This window comes from Oncorhynchus keta, chromosome 24 (assembly GCF_023373465.1).
Source record: "Oncorhynchus keta strain PuntledgeMale-10-30-2019 chromosome 24, Oket_V2, whole genome shotgun sequence".
Taxonomy (NCBI): Eukaryota; Metazoa; Chordata; class Actinopteri; order Salmoniformes; family Salmonidae; genus Oncorhynchus; species Oncorhynchus keta.
The window spans coordinates 30,459,237-30,475,824 of record NC_068444.1 but is presented as its reverse complement, the minus strand read 5'-3'; the positions used below and the strand labels follow the sequence as shown (position 1 = coordinate 30,475,824).

At 43.6% G+C, this 16,588-nt stretch overlaps 1 pseudogene; it reads left to right on the top strand.

Moving 5' to 3' along the window:
• Window positions 1-407: 407 nt before the first annotated feature.
• Window positions 408-15,482, top strand: LOC118402640 (X-ray repair cross-complementing protein 5-like; annotated as a pseudogene).
• The last annotated feature ends 1,106 nt before the right edge of the window (window positions 15,483-16,588 follow it).

Below are 16,588 nucleotides of genomic sequence, written 5' to 3'. Positions count from 1 at the left end.
CGTTTCAACCTGCATCAAGACAAAGCGTGTCGTTCGCCATTCTAATCCGAAACACATTCGTAACACCACACACTCGGTCGCAAGGTATACTTTATTTTTGCTGCAAAGGTTAAAGGAAAATGTATTGTTATTTTATGGCGATAAATGTCTGCTAAACTAGCTAGCCAAAATACACTTACCCGCCAGGAAGAAGTTGAGCATTGATTCCCCGAAGTCATCATGACCTTCCTCCCAAAACAAATCCTTCTTCAAACAATACATATGCTATTAGCTAACTAATCAGAGTTTTTTAACAATCACAATTTTCAAAAAAAAATTCACAAACTTTAATGACCTCTCCCTGTGTGTCGTGTCATGTCATTTTCAGGGCTCCTCCAGAGCCTTCCAGTGTAGCCTAGTTGGGGACAATGGCAGAGTGGAAAGCCTACTACCAGAATGAGGATGAATATGTGGACGGGGAAGAAGGGGAAGAGTTTGAAGGTAGGACAAACATTGATGGCGATTGAATGGATCACTACGGAATTGTATGGAGTTTAGTATATGTTGTGATGTAATTGCAATCCCTCTCCCCAGTGGACTATAAGTGCACAGGGCGTGACAGCCTGGTGTTTCTGGTGGATGCTTCCAAGGAGATGTTCATCAGGGGGGAGGATGGAGAGCCCTCACCATTTGACATGACCATGCAGGTAGATCTGTTTCTCTTGAGTCGTCTTGAACTCTACTTTCCCTTACAGTTTCCTGTTTTTTCTTCACCACCTTCCCTGCCACTCTCTCTTTCTCTCACTATCTCAGACATGATCAATATTACTGAACTCTCAGAATCATGAAAAGTGACATGGCTCTTTCCCACCCACCCTCTCTTTACCTCTCTGTTGTCCTGCTTAGCCCCCTGACAATGTTGTATTGTATCTTGTTACTCTCCCTCCCCAGTGTGTCCGCAGTGTGTATACCAGTAAGATTATCAGCAGTGACAAGGACCTGGTGGCTCTAGTGTTCTATGGGACGGAACAGAGCAAAAACCCCAGGAACACTTTCAAGCATGTCTATGTTTACCATGACCTGGACTCACCTGGTATGTCTCCCTGGCTGGCAGTTTCTGTGTATGTTCTGAAAGGGTTTTGGAGTCTTCTGGAAGCCAAATTAACTTTTGTTATTATGCTCTATCTCCATTTCCAATCTACTTGCCTTTACTTGTCTTTACCTCTCTCTGTCTATCCACCTCTTATCTCCCCCACCCATCACTCTCATTCCTCTTTTGTCCTCTGTCCTGTTCTGTATTGCTTCATCCATCTCCCTCCCTCTAGGTGCCCGTCGGGTGAAGGATGTGGACGGGCTGCGTGGGGATAACGGTGCCCAGGTGGCAGATGAGACATTTACATTACATTACATTTAAGTCATTTAGCAGACGCTCTTATCCAGAGCGACTTACAAATTGGTGCATTCACCTTATGACATCCAGTGGAACAGCCAGACCATGGGTAGTGGGAAGACCAACCTGGGTGAGGCCCTGTGGTGCTGCTCCAACCTCTACAGCGACGTCAGGTTGCGGCTCTCCTACAAGCGCCTCATGATCTTTACCTGCCGAGACACGCCACACAGGGGCGACTGCGAGCGTGACCGCCAAGCCCGCACCAAGGCCGGTGACCTTAGAGACTGGTGGGTCTGGAGAAAGGGGACGGGCAATTCTCAAAGATAGAACACTCATAGTTGTACCTCTATGGCATTTGGCATCCTTGACGTAACTGGGTTGTAGGTGGAGGGTTTTGAAAAATGGCCTGAAATACATCTTGGTCCTGCAAATGTCTAGTTTATCACTAGAAGTGTGTGATACATTTTCTCACTCACAGGTGTGGTGATAGACCTGATGCATCTGATGAAGCTAGGTGGGTTTGATGTCTCTCTTTTCTTCCGCGACGTGGTAAGCCCCCCCGAGGATGAGTCTGAGCTGGGCCTGCAGATGGAGCCTTGTGGGAAACTGGAGGACCTCCGGAAGAGGGTTCGAGCCAAGGAGATGAAGAAGAGATCCATGGCAAGGTGACAAGCACAGGCGGGGCACTGTTCTTATAGGACATGTTTAGATGTTTCAAACGTTTAACATTTCTCTCTACTAAGGGTGTGAACGTTTAACGGAAATTGGGATCGTTAAAATAAAATCTCTAACCGAAAAACACTGTAGAATAAAAATCACAATTACATTTGCAGTGCAGTTAACACAAAACTACCACTAACAGCTCCCGATCATCATAAAGGGAAAAATGAAACAAATACCTAATGCAACAATGCTTTAACATTTCTAGAGGGGAGAAGCATCTTTCTAATGAGTTGCCATAGATATAAAGCGCTACGCATGTCATTGTCAGCAGCATATCACCCTGCATACCACTGCTGGCTTGCTTCTGAAGCTAAGCAGGGTTGGTACTGATCAGTTCCTGGATGGGAGACCAGATGCTGCTGGAAGTGGTGTTGGAGGGCCAGTAGGAGGCACTGGTCTAAAAAAATATCCCAATGCCCCAGGGCTGTGATTGGGGACAATGCCCTGTGTCGGGTGCTGTCTTTCGGATGGGTGTCCTGACTCCATGAGGTCATTAAAGATCCCATGGCACTTATCGTAAGAGTAGGGGTGTTAACCCCAGTGTCCTGGCTAAATTCCCAATCTGTCCCTCAAACCATCACGGTCACCTAATAATCCCCAGTTTACAATTGGCTCATTCATCCCCCTCTCCCCTGTAACTATTCCCCAGGTCGTTGCTGCAAATGAGAACATGTTCTCAGTCAACTTACCTGGTAAAATAACAAATAAATGTCAGTGAGACAGGGAAGTGACAGCAGCGAAGTCCTGTATGGCAATACTTTGAAAAGTTAAATGAGAAGGTGGTGAAATGTGAACTGTGAGGTGGAATTGCGCTACAGTAGCAGTACAGGTTCCACGCTTAGCCATCTGAGTGGGTCTCACGGTTCCTCCCTAACCTCTGCAGCAGCGCAGATATCCAACAACACAGATTGCCTCTTCACGTGAAAGAAGTGCGACATGGGGCGACGTTAGAAACTCACAGCGCTGATTACAGAAATTATTGCAGTTGATATGCAGCCATTGTCAATGGTAGAGGATGTCGGCTTCAGTGTCCTGATTGTATTTCTAGGACCAGTCTACAAGATGTCATGTCGAAAAACCATTGACGGCCCGGATGGAGAAATTGTACAATGATTTCTCTGCGAGTACAGAGCTCGAGCTCTCACACCATACGTGGCGTTAGCAGATTGTTGGACTTCTATGAACACGCTGTCATACATAATTTCAACGAGCCATCACATTGACGAGAAGTGGCACATTAATTCCGATGTACTGGCCTCGGAGAACATGGAGAGGCACACGGCAGAGAACCTAAAAACGTAATTAACTACCATAGTTGCTGAGTGATTGGGGGACAGCAGTAAAGCGAGCGCCATCTGGTAGCCAGTACTGCTGTAGATTGAACTGCATCGCCCACTAGCGGTCACACGCAGGACCATATCTGCATTGTGAATTCACATGTCGTTTTATAATTTTTTGTTATAAAAATGTAAGTGGTAAGAACATTTTTACATTTGTCACATGCCTACTGAATAGGGCCCTGGTTGCTGATGAGTCTTCTCTCCTTTGAGTCTCAGGTTGAATCTGTGTCTGGGGGAAGGGATGAACGTGGCGGTGGGTGTGTACATCACGGTCCGACAGACCAAGAAGCCTAATGCCAACAAGCTCTACAGCGACAACAACGAGCCGGTCCACACCAAGACACGCCTTTACCACACACAGACAGGCAGACTGCTGCTCCCCAGTGACACCAAGAGGGCTCAGGTAACTTGTTGGAATCTCAAAGTATAGCAATTATTGAAAGTGTATCAAAGAGTATAAATTCATACTTCTCATGCTGTTAGGGTCATTTCAGTCTAGAAGTGGTTGTGTTTGTCTGTGTAGGTGTATGCAGGCAGGCAGATAGTGATGGAGAAAGATGAGGTGGATGTGATAAAGAAGTTTTCTGACCCGGGTCTGGAGCTGATTGGGTTCAAGCCCATGGAGCGTCTCAAACTGCACCACCACCTCAGATCTGCTCTCATCTACCCAGAGGAGGAGACGGTCACAGGTGTGTTTGTGTGTGTCCGTCCTTAAACACTGAACCTGTCATTATGATGGGAAGAGAGACTGTGACAATTTAATACATAACTGCCTGTCAAAATGTTATCTGGGGATTGTCAACCCATGTTTGCCCTCTTGAGTTCCATTATCTTTTGTTGTCATTATCTGTCCTGTTTTTCCATCCCAGGGAGTGCCTGTGTGTTTACAGCGTTGCTGCGCAGGTGTAGTGAGAGGAACGTGTTCGCTCTGTGTAAATACACACGGATCCGTAACTCTTCCCCACGCTTCTTAGCCCTGGTGCCCCAGAGAGAGGAGCTAGATGAGGGCCAGGCCCAGATTGAGGCTCCAGGTACAGTCATTGGGTCCCACCCCAAAGAATGTCGCACAATTAATATAATTTTAAACTTTCAGACTAATTATAGTGATGTGTATTCTCAGGCTTCCATGGCATCTTCCTGCCCTACGCGGATGACATCCGTAACCTGGACGCTCCTCAGCTCCCCACCGCCTCTGACCTCCAGGTGGACAAGATGAAGGAGATAGTACACAAGTTTCCCCTTCAAATACAGGTTTGGCTGTTTCATTACAGTGAAAATATAAACCTCACAGCTGTCTGCACAGATTGTTTCCATACCAGGATTTGCATTTTGAAAAAAGTAAAAGCATAAAACACAAGTGTCATTCATGTCCTATGAAATGAATTAGTTGAAATTCCCACTTACTCCTGTTGTCTGTGTACAGTGCATTCAAAAAGTATTCAGACCCCTTGACTTTTCCCACATTGTTACCTTACAGCTTTTCTAAAATTGATTAAATTGTTTTTTTTCTCATCAATCTACACACAATACTGTGAAAACAGTTTTTTTTATTTTTATGTTTGCAAATGTATGGTTATTAACATAAGTATTCTGACCCTCTACTCAGTACTTTGTTGAAGCACCTTTGGCAGCGATTACAACCTCGAGTCTTCTTGGGTATGACGCTACAATCTTGGCACAACTGTATTTGGGGAGTTTCTCCCATTCTTCTCTGCAGATCCTCTAAAGCTCTGTCAGGTTGGATGGTGAGTGTCGCTGCATATCTATTTTCAGGTCTCTCCAGATATGTTCGATTGGGTTTCAAGTCCGGGCTCTGGCTGGGCCACTCAAGGACATTCAGAGACTTGTCCTGAAGCCACTCCATTGTCTTGGCTGTGTGCTTAGGGTCGTTCTGTTGGAATGTGAACCTTTGCCACAGTCTGAGAACCTGCTCCAGAGCGCTCAGGACTTCAGTAAGGATCTCTCTCTACTTAGCTCCGTTCATCTTTCCTGTGATCCTGACTAGTCTCCCTGACCCTGCTGCTGAAGAACATCCCCACAGAATGATGCTGCCACCACCATGCTTCACCATAGGTATGGTGCCAGATTTCCTCCAGATGTGACGCTTAGCATTCAGGCCAAAGAGTTCAATCTTGGTTTCATCAGACCAGAGAATCTTGTTTCTCATGGTCTGAGAGTCCTTTGGGTGCCTTTTGGCAAAACTCCAAGCGGGCTGTCATGTGCCTTTTACTGAAGAGTGGCTTCCGTCTGGCTACTCTACCATAAAGGCCTGATTGGTGGAGTGCTGCAGAGGTGGTTGATCCTCTGGAAGTTTCTCCCATCTCCACAGAGGAACTCTGGAGCTCTGTCAGAGTGACCGTCAGGTTCTTGGTCACCTCCCTGACCAAGGCCCTTCTCCCCTGATTACTCAGTTTAGCAGGGCGGCCATCTCTAGGAAGAGTCTTGGTGGTTACAAACTACTTCTATCTAAGAATGATGGTCACTGTGTTCTTGGGGACCTTCAATGCTGCAGATGGTTTTTGGTACCCTTCCCCAGATCTGTGCTTCGACACAATCCTGTCTTGCAGCTCTACGGACAATTCCTTCGACCTCATGGTTTGGTTTTTGCTCTGACATGCACTGTCAACTGTGGAACCTTGTATAGACAGGTGTTCCTGTCCAATCAAGTTAATTTAGCAGCACAGGTAGACTCCAAGTTGTAGAAACATCCCAAGGAGGAAGAAAAACATTCAATATGGTGAACTGAACACAGCAGTGCAGATCACCTCAAGATAAAAACGTAATATTCAATATCTGAAAGTTAGACCAAATATTAGCACTTCACATACTGGTGGGTAATAACCTTCAATCTGGATAACATAACAAATCATAAGGCTAGAAAAATGTATCACAAAATATTATGAAAACAAGCAACATCCAAACATGACAGAGTAGGAGAACCAATCTCTAAAAGAAAATGTGGCGACTCGATTACTTAGGCTTTTCACCACCGGGAATGGAAAGGGTGGAAACCGATCTGTTAAAATCGCTAAGACAAACTGGGCATACTTGAATTAGTCAGTAAAGATAGAAAGGAGTTGAAGGTGAGCCTCGAGATGAGTGATGAGAACTGTGACAATGGAGAAATACAAAGAAGCTAAAAGGGACATCTTTTTGAGAGAAGCCTTACTTGACATACAGATGAGATCCATGAGAGAGAATTTGGTACTTGCTTCCAAGAGAAAGAAGACATTTCTGATCCTTCAGATCCCACATGAAGCTGTTGACAAAATCCAACTCGAATGTGTACACTGTTTCGGACAGAGATATGAGCACCCAATCTTTGCCAAATTGATCTTTTAATTGATTTTTTTTTACCCCTTTTTCTCCCCAAATGGTGGTAGTTACAGTCTTGTCTCAACGCTGTAACTCCCGTAGGGACTTGGGAGAGGTGAAGGTCGAAACACAACCCAACCAAGCCGCACTGCTTCTTGACACAATGCACATCCAACCCGGAAGCCAGCCGCACCAATGTGTTGGAGGAAACACCGTACACCTTCTTTCTCTCCACAGGAGTCGCTAGTGCATGATGAGACGAGGATATCTCTGCCGGCCAAACCCTCCCTAACCCGGACAATGCTGGGCCAATTGTGCGCCGCCCCATGGGCCTCCCGGTCGCGGCCGGCTGTGACAGAGCCTGGCCTCGAACCCAGAATCTCTGGTGGCACAGCTAGCACTGCGATGCAGTGCCTTAGACCACTGCGCCACCCAGGAGGCCTAAATGTATTTTCTTTAAAGATAAAATAAAGGTTAAAAGCCTGGATAAAACACTTGCTGGCACGAAAATGGCTATGAATGATTAGTTCCCGAAGGGAAAAAAACCAGAACGGCCCAAAGTTCTGTACCCAATCTTAGAGGAAAATAGATTAAAAAGGAAACGTGTAGCTCTCATAGCAGATAAACTGTATATTGATAACCAAATGTTCCGAGACACAAAGGCTATTCTAAGTATTACAAAGTTCCCATAGAGGAGTCGAATAATGCAACACCCAATACTAGCCATGGTAGTAGGAATTGTAATAAAATATATAGAAAAGCAATAAAATGCTACTACTACTACACTATACTATTCTAAATGTTGGAAAATTAGTATTAGACTTACCATTTGTAGCATTTCATGAATTAATACGTCCGCATTAGAAGAAAGGATAATTAGCAAAATAATACAAATTCAAATATAAGGAACTGGAAAACAAAAGTACTCAACATCTTAGAGATAAAACACAGAGGACACAGTATGTGTGGATGTATTGTGATGGAAGGTGGGGTTGTGTGTGTGTTTTGGTGTGTGGAGTTAAGTGGGTGAAAAAGGATAATGGTTGCAAATCCTAGAGCCCATGTGTGTTTGTAAGCAGGGGTTGTGAGAGAGCTATCAATTTTGTGCAGATATGGGATACACCGTACCAGTCAAAAGTTTGGAGACACCTACTCATTCCAGGATTTTACTTTATTTTAACTATTTATTTTTTACTATTTTCTACATTGAAGACATCAACTATGAAATAACACATATGGAGTCATGTAGTAACCAAAAAAATGTTAAACATATTTAATATTTGAGATTCTTCAAAATGGCCAACTTTGCCTTGACAGCTTTGCACACTCTTGGCATTCTCTCAACCAGCTTCATGAGGTAGTCACCTGGAATGCATTTCAATTAACAGGGGTACCTTGTTAATTTGTGGAATGTCTTTCCTTATTGTGTTTGAGTCAGTTGTGTTGTAACAAGGTAGCGGTGGTATTCAGAAGATAGCCCTATTTGGTAAAAGACCAAGTCCATATTATGGCAAGCACCGCTCACAAGCAAAGAGAAATGACAGTCCATTACTTGAAGACATGAACAATTTCAAGAACTTTGAAAGTTTCTTCAAGTGCAATCGTATAAACCATGAAACTGGCTCTCCAAAGGACTGCCAATAATAAGAGACTTGCTTGGGCCAAGAAAAACGAGCAATGGACTTTAGACCGGTGGACATCTGAGACCAAATTTGAGATTTTTGGTTCCAACCACCATGTCTTTGTGAGATGCAGAGTAGGTGAACGGATGATCTCCGCATGTGGTTCCCACCGTGAAGCATGAAGGAGCAGGTTTGATGGTGTGGGGGTACTTTGCTTAACCAGTATGGCTACCACAGCATTCTGCAGCGATATGCCTCCCATCTGGTTTACGCTTAGTGGGACTATCATTTGTTTTTTTTAACAGGACAATGACCCAACACTCCTCCAAGAAGGAGAGTGATGGAATGCTGCATCAGATTACCTGGCCTCCACAATCATCTGACCTCAACCCAATTGAGATGGTTTGGGATGAGTTGGACCACGGAGTGAAGAGAAAGCAGCCAACAAGTGCTCAGCATATGTGGGAACTCCTTCAAGATTGTTGGAAAAGCATTACAGGTGAAGCTGGTTGAGAGAATGCCAAGAATGTGTGTTTACTTTGAAGAATCTCAAATATAAAATATCATTTGATTTAAGTTTTTGTTTTTGGTTACGACATGATTCCATATGTTATTTCATAGTTTTGTCTTTACTATTATTCTACAATGTAGAAAATAGTAAAAGAAACCCTTGAATGAGTAGGTGTGTAAAAACCTTTTACTGGTGCTGTATATATTATCTGCAATATTAAAGCTGATCTACCCTATATATATATATATATATTTACATTTACATTACATTTATATTTACATTACAAAAATGTACATTTCATTTTTGTATGGTGTAACGGTTTTGACTTGAGGTTATTATTTATAGGGGTGCCAGGTAGGTGGTGCCTACCAGAGAAAATATATATATATTATTATTATTATTATTATTATTATTATTATTATTATTATTATTTTTAAACATCTCAAGGATGATCAAATCAAATCAAATCAAATTTATTTATATAGCCCTTCGTACATCAGCTGATATCTCAAAGTGCTGTACAGAAACCCAGCCTAAAACCCCAAACAGCAAACAATGCAGGTGTAAAAGCACGGTGGCTAGGAAAAACTCCCTAGAAAGGCCAAAACCTAGGAAGAAACCTAGAGAGGAACCGGGCTATGTGGGGTGGCCAGTCCTCTTCTGGCTGTGCCGGGTAGAGATTATAACAGAACATGACCAAGATGTTCAAATGTTCATAAATGACCAGCATGGTCGAATAATAATAAGGCAGAACAGTTGAAACTGGAGCAGCAGCACAGTCAGGTGGACTGGGGACAGCAAGGAGCCTTCATGTCAGGTAGTCCTGGGGCACGGTCCTAGGGCTCAGGTCAGTTGAAACTGGAGCAGGAGCATGGCCAGGTGGACTGGGGACAGCAAGGAGTCCTCATGTCAGGTAGTCCTGGGACATGGTCCTAGGGCTCAGGTCCTCCGAGAGAGAGAAAGAAAGAGAGAAGGAGAGAATTATTATATATTATTATTATATAATTAGAGAACGCACACTTAGATTCACACAGGACACCGAATAGGACAGGAGAAGTACTCCAGATATAACAAACTGACCCTAGCCCCCCGACACATAAACTACTGCAGCATAAATACTGGAGGCTGAGACAGATGATCAATCGAAACAGGATGCACCTGAGCTCAATTTCAAATCCCATAGCAAAGGGTCTGAATACTTATGTCAATACGGTATTTCTGTATTTTATTTTACATGCATACATTTCTAAAAACCTGTTTTTACTTTGTCATTATGGGGTATTGTATGTATATTGATGAGGGGGGGTAAATTCTTTAATCCATTTTAGATAATAAGGCTGTAATGTAACAAAATGTGGAAAAGGGGAAGGGGTCTGAATACTTTCCAAAAACACTGTATTGCTCTTCCTGTGCTGCAGGAGTGATGCCTTTGAGAACCCAGTCCTCCAGCAGCACTACAGGAACCTGGAAGCCTTGGCACTAGATCCCATGGCCCCGGAACACATAGAGGAACACAGAGGACCACACCGGTAATACCCAAATGGTGATCACCATCTGTCTTATGCAGCGCGACAGATCTCCTTTGCATAGAGTTGATCAGGCTGTTGATTGTGGCCTGTGGAATGTTGTCCCACTCCTCTTCAATGGCTGTGCGGAGTTGCTAGATATTGGTGGGAACTGGAACACGCTGTCGTAGACGTCGATCCAGAGCATCCCACACATGTTCAGTGGTTGACATGTCTGGTGAGTATGCAGGCCATACTCATTGTGGGATGCTGGACTAGAACTAGGACACTTTCAGCTTCCAGGAATTGTATACAGATCCTGGCGACATGGGGTCGTGCATTATCATGCTGAAACATGAGGTGATGGTGGTGGAGGAATGGCACAACAATGGGCCTCGGGATCTTGTCACGGTGTCTCTGTGCGTTCAATTAAATGCAATTGAATTTGTTGTCCATAGCTTATGCCTTCCCATACCATTACCCCACCGCCACCATGGGGCACTCTGGTCACAATGTTGACATCAGCAAACCTCTCGCCCACACTACACCATACTCGCTGTCTGCCATCTGCCCGGTGAAGTTGAAACCAGAATTAATCTGTGAAGAGCACACTTCTCCAGTGTGCCCGTGAGCATTTTCCCACTGAAGTCATTTACAATGCTGAATTGTAGTCTGGTCAGGACAACGAGCATGCAGATGAGCTTCCCTGAGATGGTTTCTGACAGTTTATGCAGAAATTCTTCTTGTGCAAACAGTTTCATCAGCTGTCCGGGTGGCTGGTTTGAGATGATCCTGCAGGTGAAGAAGCTGGATGTGGAGGTCCTGGGCTGGCGTGGTTACACGTGGTCTGCGGTTGTGAGGCCAGTTCAACGTACTGCCAAATTCTCGAAAACGACGTTGTCTTATGGTAGAGAAATGAACATTAAATTCTCTGGCAACAGCTCTGGTGGAAATGATTGATGAGCGATGACAAGTGCATGCTCCCTCAACATCTGGAATTGTCTTGTGTGACAAAACTGCACATTTTAGAGTGGCCTTTTATTGTTCCCAGCACAGGGTGCATCTGTGTAATGATCATGCTGTTTAATCAGCTTCTTGATATGCCACACCTGTCAGGTGGATGGATTTTCTTGGCAAAGGAGACATGCACCCTAACAGGGATGTCAAAGTAATTTGTACACTAAATTTGAGAAAAAATACACTTTTTGTACATATGGAGAATTTATGTGATCTTTTATTTCAGCTCATGAAACATGGGACCAACACTTTACATGTTGTTTTATATTTTTTTTCAGTGTAGTTGGAAGAGTTGCAGAGTTAATTTTAAATAATGCCTTTGTTGATTAGATTTTTTTCATTAATTAGGCTATTTTCTCTTGAACCATATGGTCTATGTACTAGAAACTCATGGACAATATGGACTCCGATATAATAAATGAACACTATACACAGAGTGTAAAAAAACATTATGAACACCTGCTCTTTCCATGACATGGGCTGACTAGGTGAATCTAGGTGAAAGCTATTGTCCCTTATTGATGTCACAATAGCTTTCACCTAGATTCACCGAGTCAATCCACTTCAATCAGTGTAGATGAAGGGGAGGAAATGAGTTAAAGAATATATTTTTTTTAAAATAAATGTATTTTTATTTTTTAATTTGACCCCCTTTTCTCCCCAATTTTGTGGTATCCAATAGTAATTACTAACAATCTTGTCTCACCGCTACAACTCCCGTACGTGCTCGGGAGAGACGAATGTCGAAATCATGCATCCTCCGAAACACAAGCAGTACTGCTTCTTAACACATGCGCATCCAACCCGGAAGCCAGCCTCAGAGGAGGAAACCGTGCACCTGGCGACCTTGGTTAGTGTGCACTGCGCCCTGCCTGCCACAGGATTCGTTGGTGCACGATGAGACAAGGATATCCCTACAGGCCTAACCCGGACGATGCTAGGCGCCCCACGGACCTCCTGGGCCCAGACCCAGAGTCTCTGGTGGCACAGGGCGTGAACCCAGAGTCTGGTGGCTGCGATCCAGTGCCCAAGACCACTGTGCCACCCGGGAGGCGGTGAAGAATAATTTTTAAGCCTTGAGACGTGGATTGGGTATGTGTGCCATTCAGTGTGAATGGACGAGATGTTTAAGTGCCTTTGAATGGGGTATGGTAATAGGTACCAGGCGCACCGGTTTGTGTCAAGAACTGCAACGCTGCTGGACGTCCAGCCAATTTGACACAACTGTGGGAAGCATTGGAATCGACATGCGCCAGCATCCCTGTGGAATGCTTTCAACACCTTGTAGAGTCCATGTCTCAACGAACTGAAGCTGTTCCGAGTGTTTTGTACACTCAGTGTATATGAATACATTTTGTAACAGTTATTTAAGTATAAATTACCAAAGTTACGATAGATTGCCACAGATTTTCTGATAATTACTGAAGATTCCGGTAAGTTTGGTAAATTTTGCCACCTTAGTTGTGGTGTCGTCCAGTGCAGATAACAAATTGCATATCTTCATAGGTTTTGAAAACTCAGAAATAAACAGCACAACGTAACACAGTAACCGGTATGAAGGAGATAGTGGCACTCTCGGATTGTTAAAAAAGAAACGGCATTGGCCCATCTTTCACTCACCATATATACAGTACCAGTCAAAAGTTTGGACACACCTACTCATTCCAGGGTTTTTCTTTATTTTTACTATTTTCTACATTGTAGAATCATTGTGAAGACACAAACTATTAAGTAACATATATGGAATCCTGGAGTAACCAAAAAAGTGTTAAACAAATCAAAAAATATTTGAGATTCTTCAAAGCAGCCACCCTTCGCCTTGACAACTTTGCACACTCTTGGAATTCTCTTAACCAGCTTCATGAAGTAGTCACCTGGAATACATTTCAATGAACAGGTGTGCCTTGTTAATTTGTGAAATTTCTTTCCTCCTTTATGCGTTTGAGCCAATTAGTTGTGTTGTGACAAGGTAGGGGTGGTATACAGAAGATAGCCCTATTTGGCAAAAGACCAAGTCCATGTTATGGCAAGAACAGCTCAAACAAGCAAAGAGAAATCCATTACTTTAAGACATGAAGGTCAGTCCAGAAAATGTGTAGTCACAAAAACCATCAAGCGCTGTGATGAAACCGACATACCTTATGTAAATAAGTATTCACACCCTTTGCTATGAGACTCGAAATTGAACTCTGTTGCATGCTGTTTCCAATGATTATCCTTGAGATGTTTCTACAACTTGATTGGAGTCCAACGGTGGTAAATTCAATTGATTGGACATGATTTGGAAAGGCACATACCTGTCTATATAAGGTCCCACAATTGACAGTGCATGTCGGAGCCAAAACCAATCCATGAGCTCGAAGGAATTGTCCGTAGTGCTCCGAGACAGGATTGTGTCGAGGCACCGATCTGGGGAAGGGTACCAAAATATTTCTGCATCATTGAAGGTCCCCAAGAAGACTGGTGTCCTTCATTCTTAAATGGACAAAGTTTGGGACCACCAAGACTCTCCCTAGAGCTGGCCACCCGGCCAAACTGAGCAGTAGAAGGGCCTTGGTTAGGGAGGTGACCAAGAACCCAATGGGTCACTCTGATAGAGCTCCAGAGTTCCTCTGTGGAGATGGAAGAACCTTCCAGAAGGACAACCATCTCTGCAGCACTCCACAAATCAGGCCTTTATGGTAGTGGCCAGACATAAGTCACTCTTCAGTAAAAGGCACATGACAGCCGCTTGGAGTTTGCCAAAAGACACTTTAAGGACTCGCAGACTATGAGAAACAAGAACTCATGACTGGAGGAAACCTGGTACCATTCATACAGTGAAGCATGGTGGTGGCAGCGGCATCACGCTGTGGGGATGTTTTTCAGCGGAAGGGACTGGGAAAATAGTTGGGATCGAGGGAAAGATGAACGGAGCAAAGTACAGAGAAATCCTTGATCAAACCTGCTACAGAGCACTCAGGACCTCAGACTGGGGCAAAGGTTCACCTTCCAACAGGACAATGACCCTAAGCACACGGCCAAGACAACGCAGGATTGTCTACATGACAAGTTTCTGAATGTCCTTGAGTGGCCCAGCCAGAGCCCGGGCTTGAACCGGATCAGACATCTCTGGAAACACCTGAAAATAGCTATGCAGCAACACTCCCCATCCAACCTAATAGAGCCTCAGAGGATCTGCAGAGAAGTAAAGGAGAAACTCCCCAAATACAGGTGTGCCAAGCTTGTAGCGTCATACCCAAGAAGACTCGTGGCTGTAATCGTTGCAAAAGGTGCTACAAAAAAGTACTGAGTAAAAGTGTCTGAATACTTGTGAAAATGTATTTATTAACATTTCAAACCTGTTTTTGCTTTGTCATTATGGGGTATTGTTTGTACATTGATGAGGGGAAAAAACAATTCAATAAATGTTAGAATAATTCTGTAACTTTACAAAATGTGGAAAAATGAACGTGATCTGAATACTTTCAGAAGGCACTGTATGCGCCTTTGGTGCTACCTATACACAAAAATACTGAAGACAAAATCTTTTGGCAGTGTTCACAGTCACTTTTTCTTGTCCATTCTTTATCCTCTCTCACTACCTCCCTCTCCTTCAGTGCCCAAGGTGAAGATGATTGACCAGTGTCTTGGTTCCCTGGCTCAGGAGTTCAAAGATCTGGTGTACCCTGCTGACCTAGAGGGCACCCAAACGCAAACCAGGTGAAATCTATAATCTACATTTCTGAGATATTGTTCACTTGCTATGTGTTCCTTTGGAGAGATTTACACTTGCGTCTGGCAAATTGGGTAAAGAACAGTATAGTTGCTGGCAGCAGGAGCTGTCTCACTGTCGATATACTGCAACAAATATTGTAACATCCTGGCCCTGTGTGTTCAGCTGAGGAAGCAGGCGGAGCAGAGAAGAAGCCTAAGGTGGAGATGTCTGAGGACGAGTTGAGGGCTCATGTACAGAAAGGCACCTTGGGTAAGCTGACGGTACCTGCGCTAAAGGACTCATGTAAGCAGTTTGGGGTGAAGGTCACAGGGACCAAGAAATGGGAGCTAATAGACGCCTTGAAGGCACAGCTCGCAAAATGAGGCATAGATGTTAATATATGTTTCTGTTGATTTTTCTGGTCAGAAGTGCTTGGTAGCAGGATTATTGATTAGTTTTTGCTTTGGGGTTCCATTTTAAGGGTTCTAGCCAGAGATATCAAGTTTTTCATTTATGTTGCTTATTTTTACATGTTTTAATCTTTGTAATAAAAAATAAAGGGTAATTGCTTCAAGTTTAGTTTGTCTGCAGTTTGTTTCACATATTTCCTAGCCTCTGTAGCCGGTACTCTCTTTACTCTCTCCTACATATTTATTTTGACAGTGAAGCTAAAACTTTTAATTTGGCTCTATACTCCAGCATTTTGGGTTTAAGATCAAATGTTTTATGTGACAGTACAGAATGTCACCTTTTATTTAAGGGTATTTTTATACATATATTTTACCGTTTAGAAATGAATGTTGCACTTTATGTATCTAGTCCCCAATTTGAAAGTGTCATACAGTACATTCTGCAAAAGTATTCGGACCCTTTCACTTTTTCCACCTATTGTTGCATTACAGCCTTATTCAAAAATGTATTAAATTGTTTTTTTTCCCTCATCAATCTACACACAATACCCCATAATGACAAAGCAAAGTGATGGCGGCTGATGAATGGCATGATAATGGGCCTCAGGATCTCGTCACGGTATCTCTGTGCATTCAAATTGCCATTTATAAAATGCAATTGTGTTCATTGTCTATAGTTTATGCCTGTCCATACCATAACCCCACCAACACCATGTGTCACTCTGTTCACAACGTTAACATCAGCAACCCACTCGCTCGTATGATGCCATACACGTGGTCTGCAGTTGTGAGGCCGTTTGGACGTACTGCCAAATTCTCCGTAACAACGGAGGTGGCTTATGTTAATTTAATGTTAATTTCTCTATCTGGCAACAGCTCTGGTGTACATTCCTGCAGTCAGCATGCCAATTGCACACTCCCTCAAAAGTTGTGACATCTGTGGTGTTGTGTGACAACTGCACATTGTAGTGGTCTTTTATTGTCCCCAGCACCAGGTGCACCTGTGTAATGTTAATGCTGTTTAATCAGCTTCTTGATATGCCACACCTGTCAGGTGGATGGATTATCTCTGCAAATGA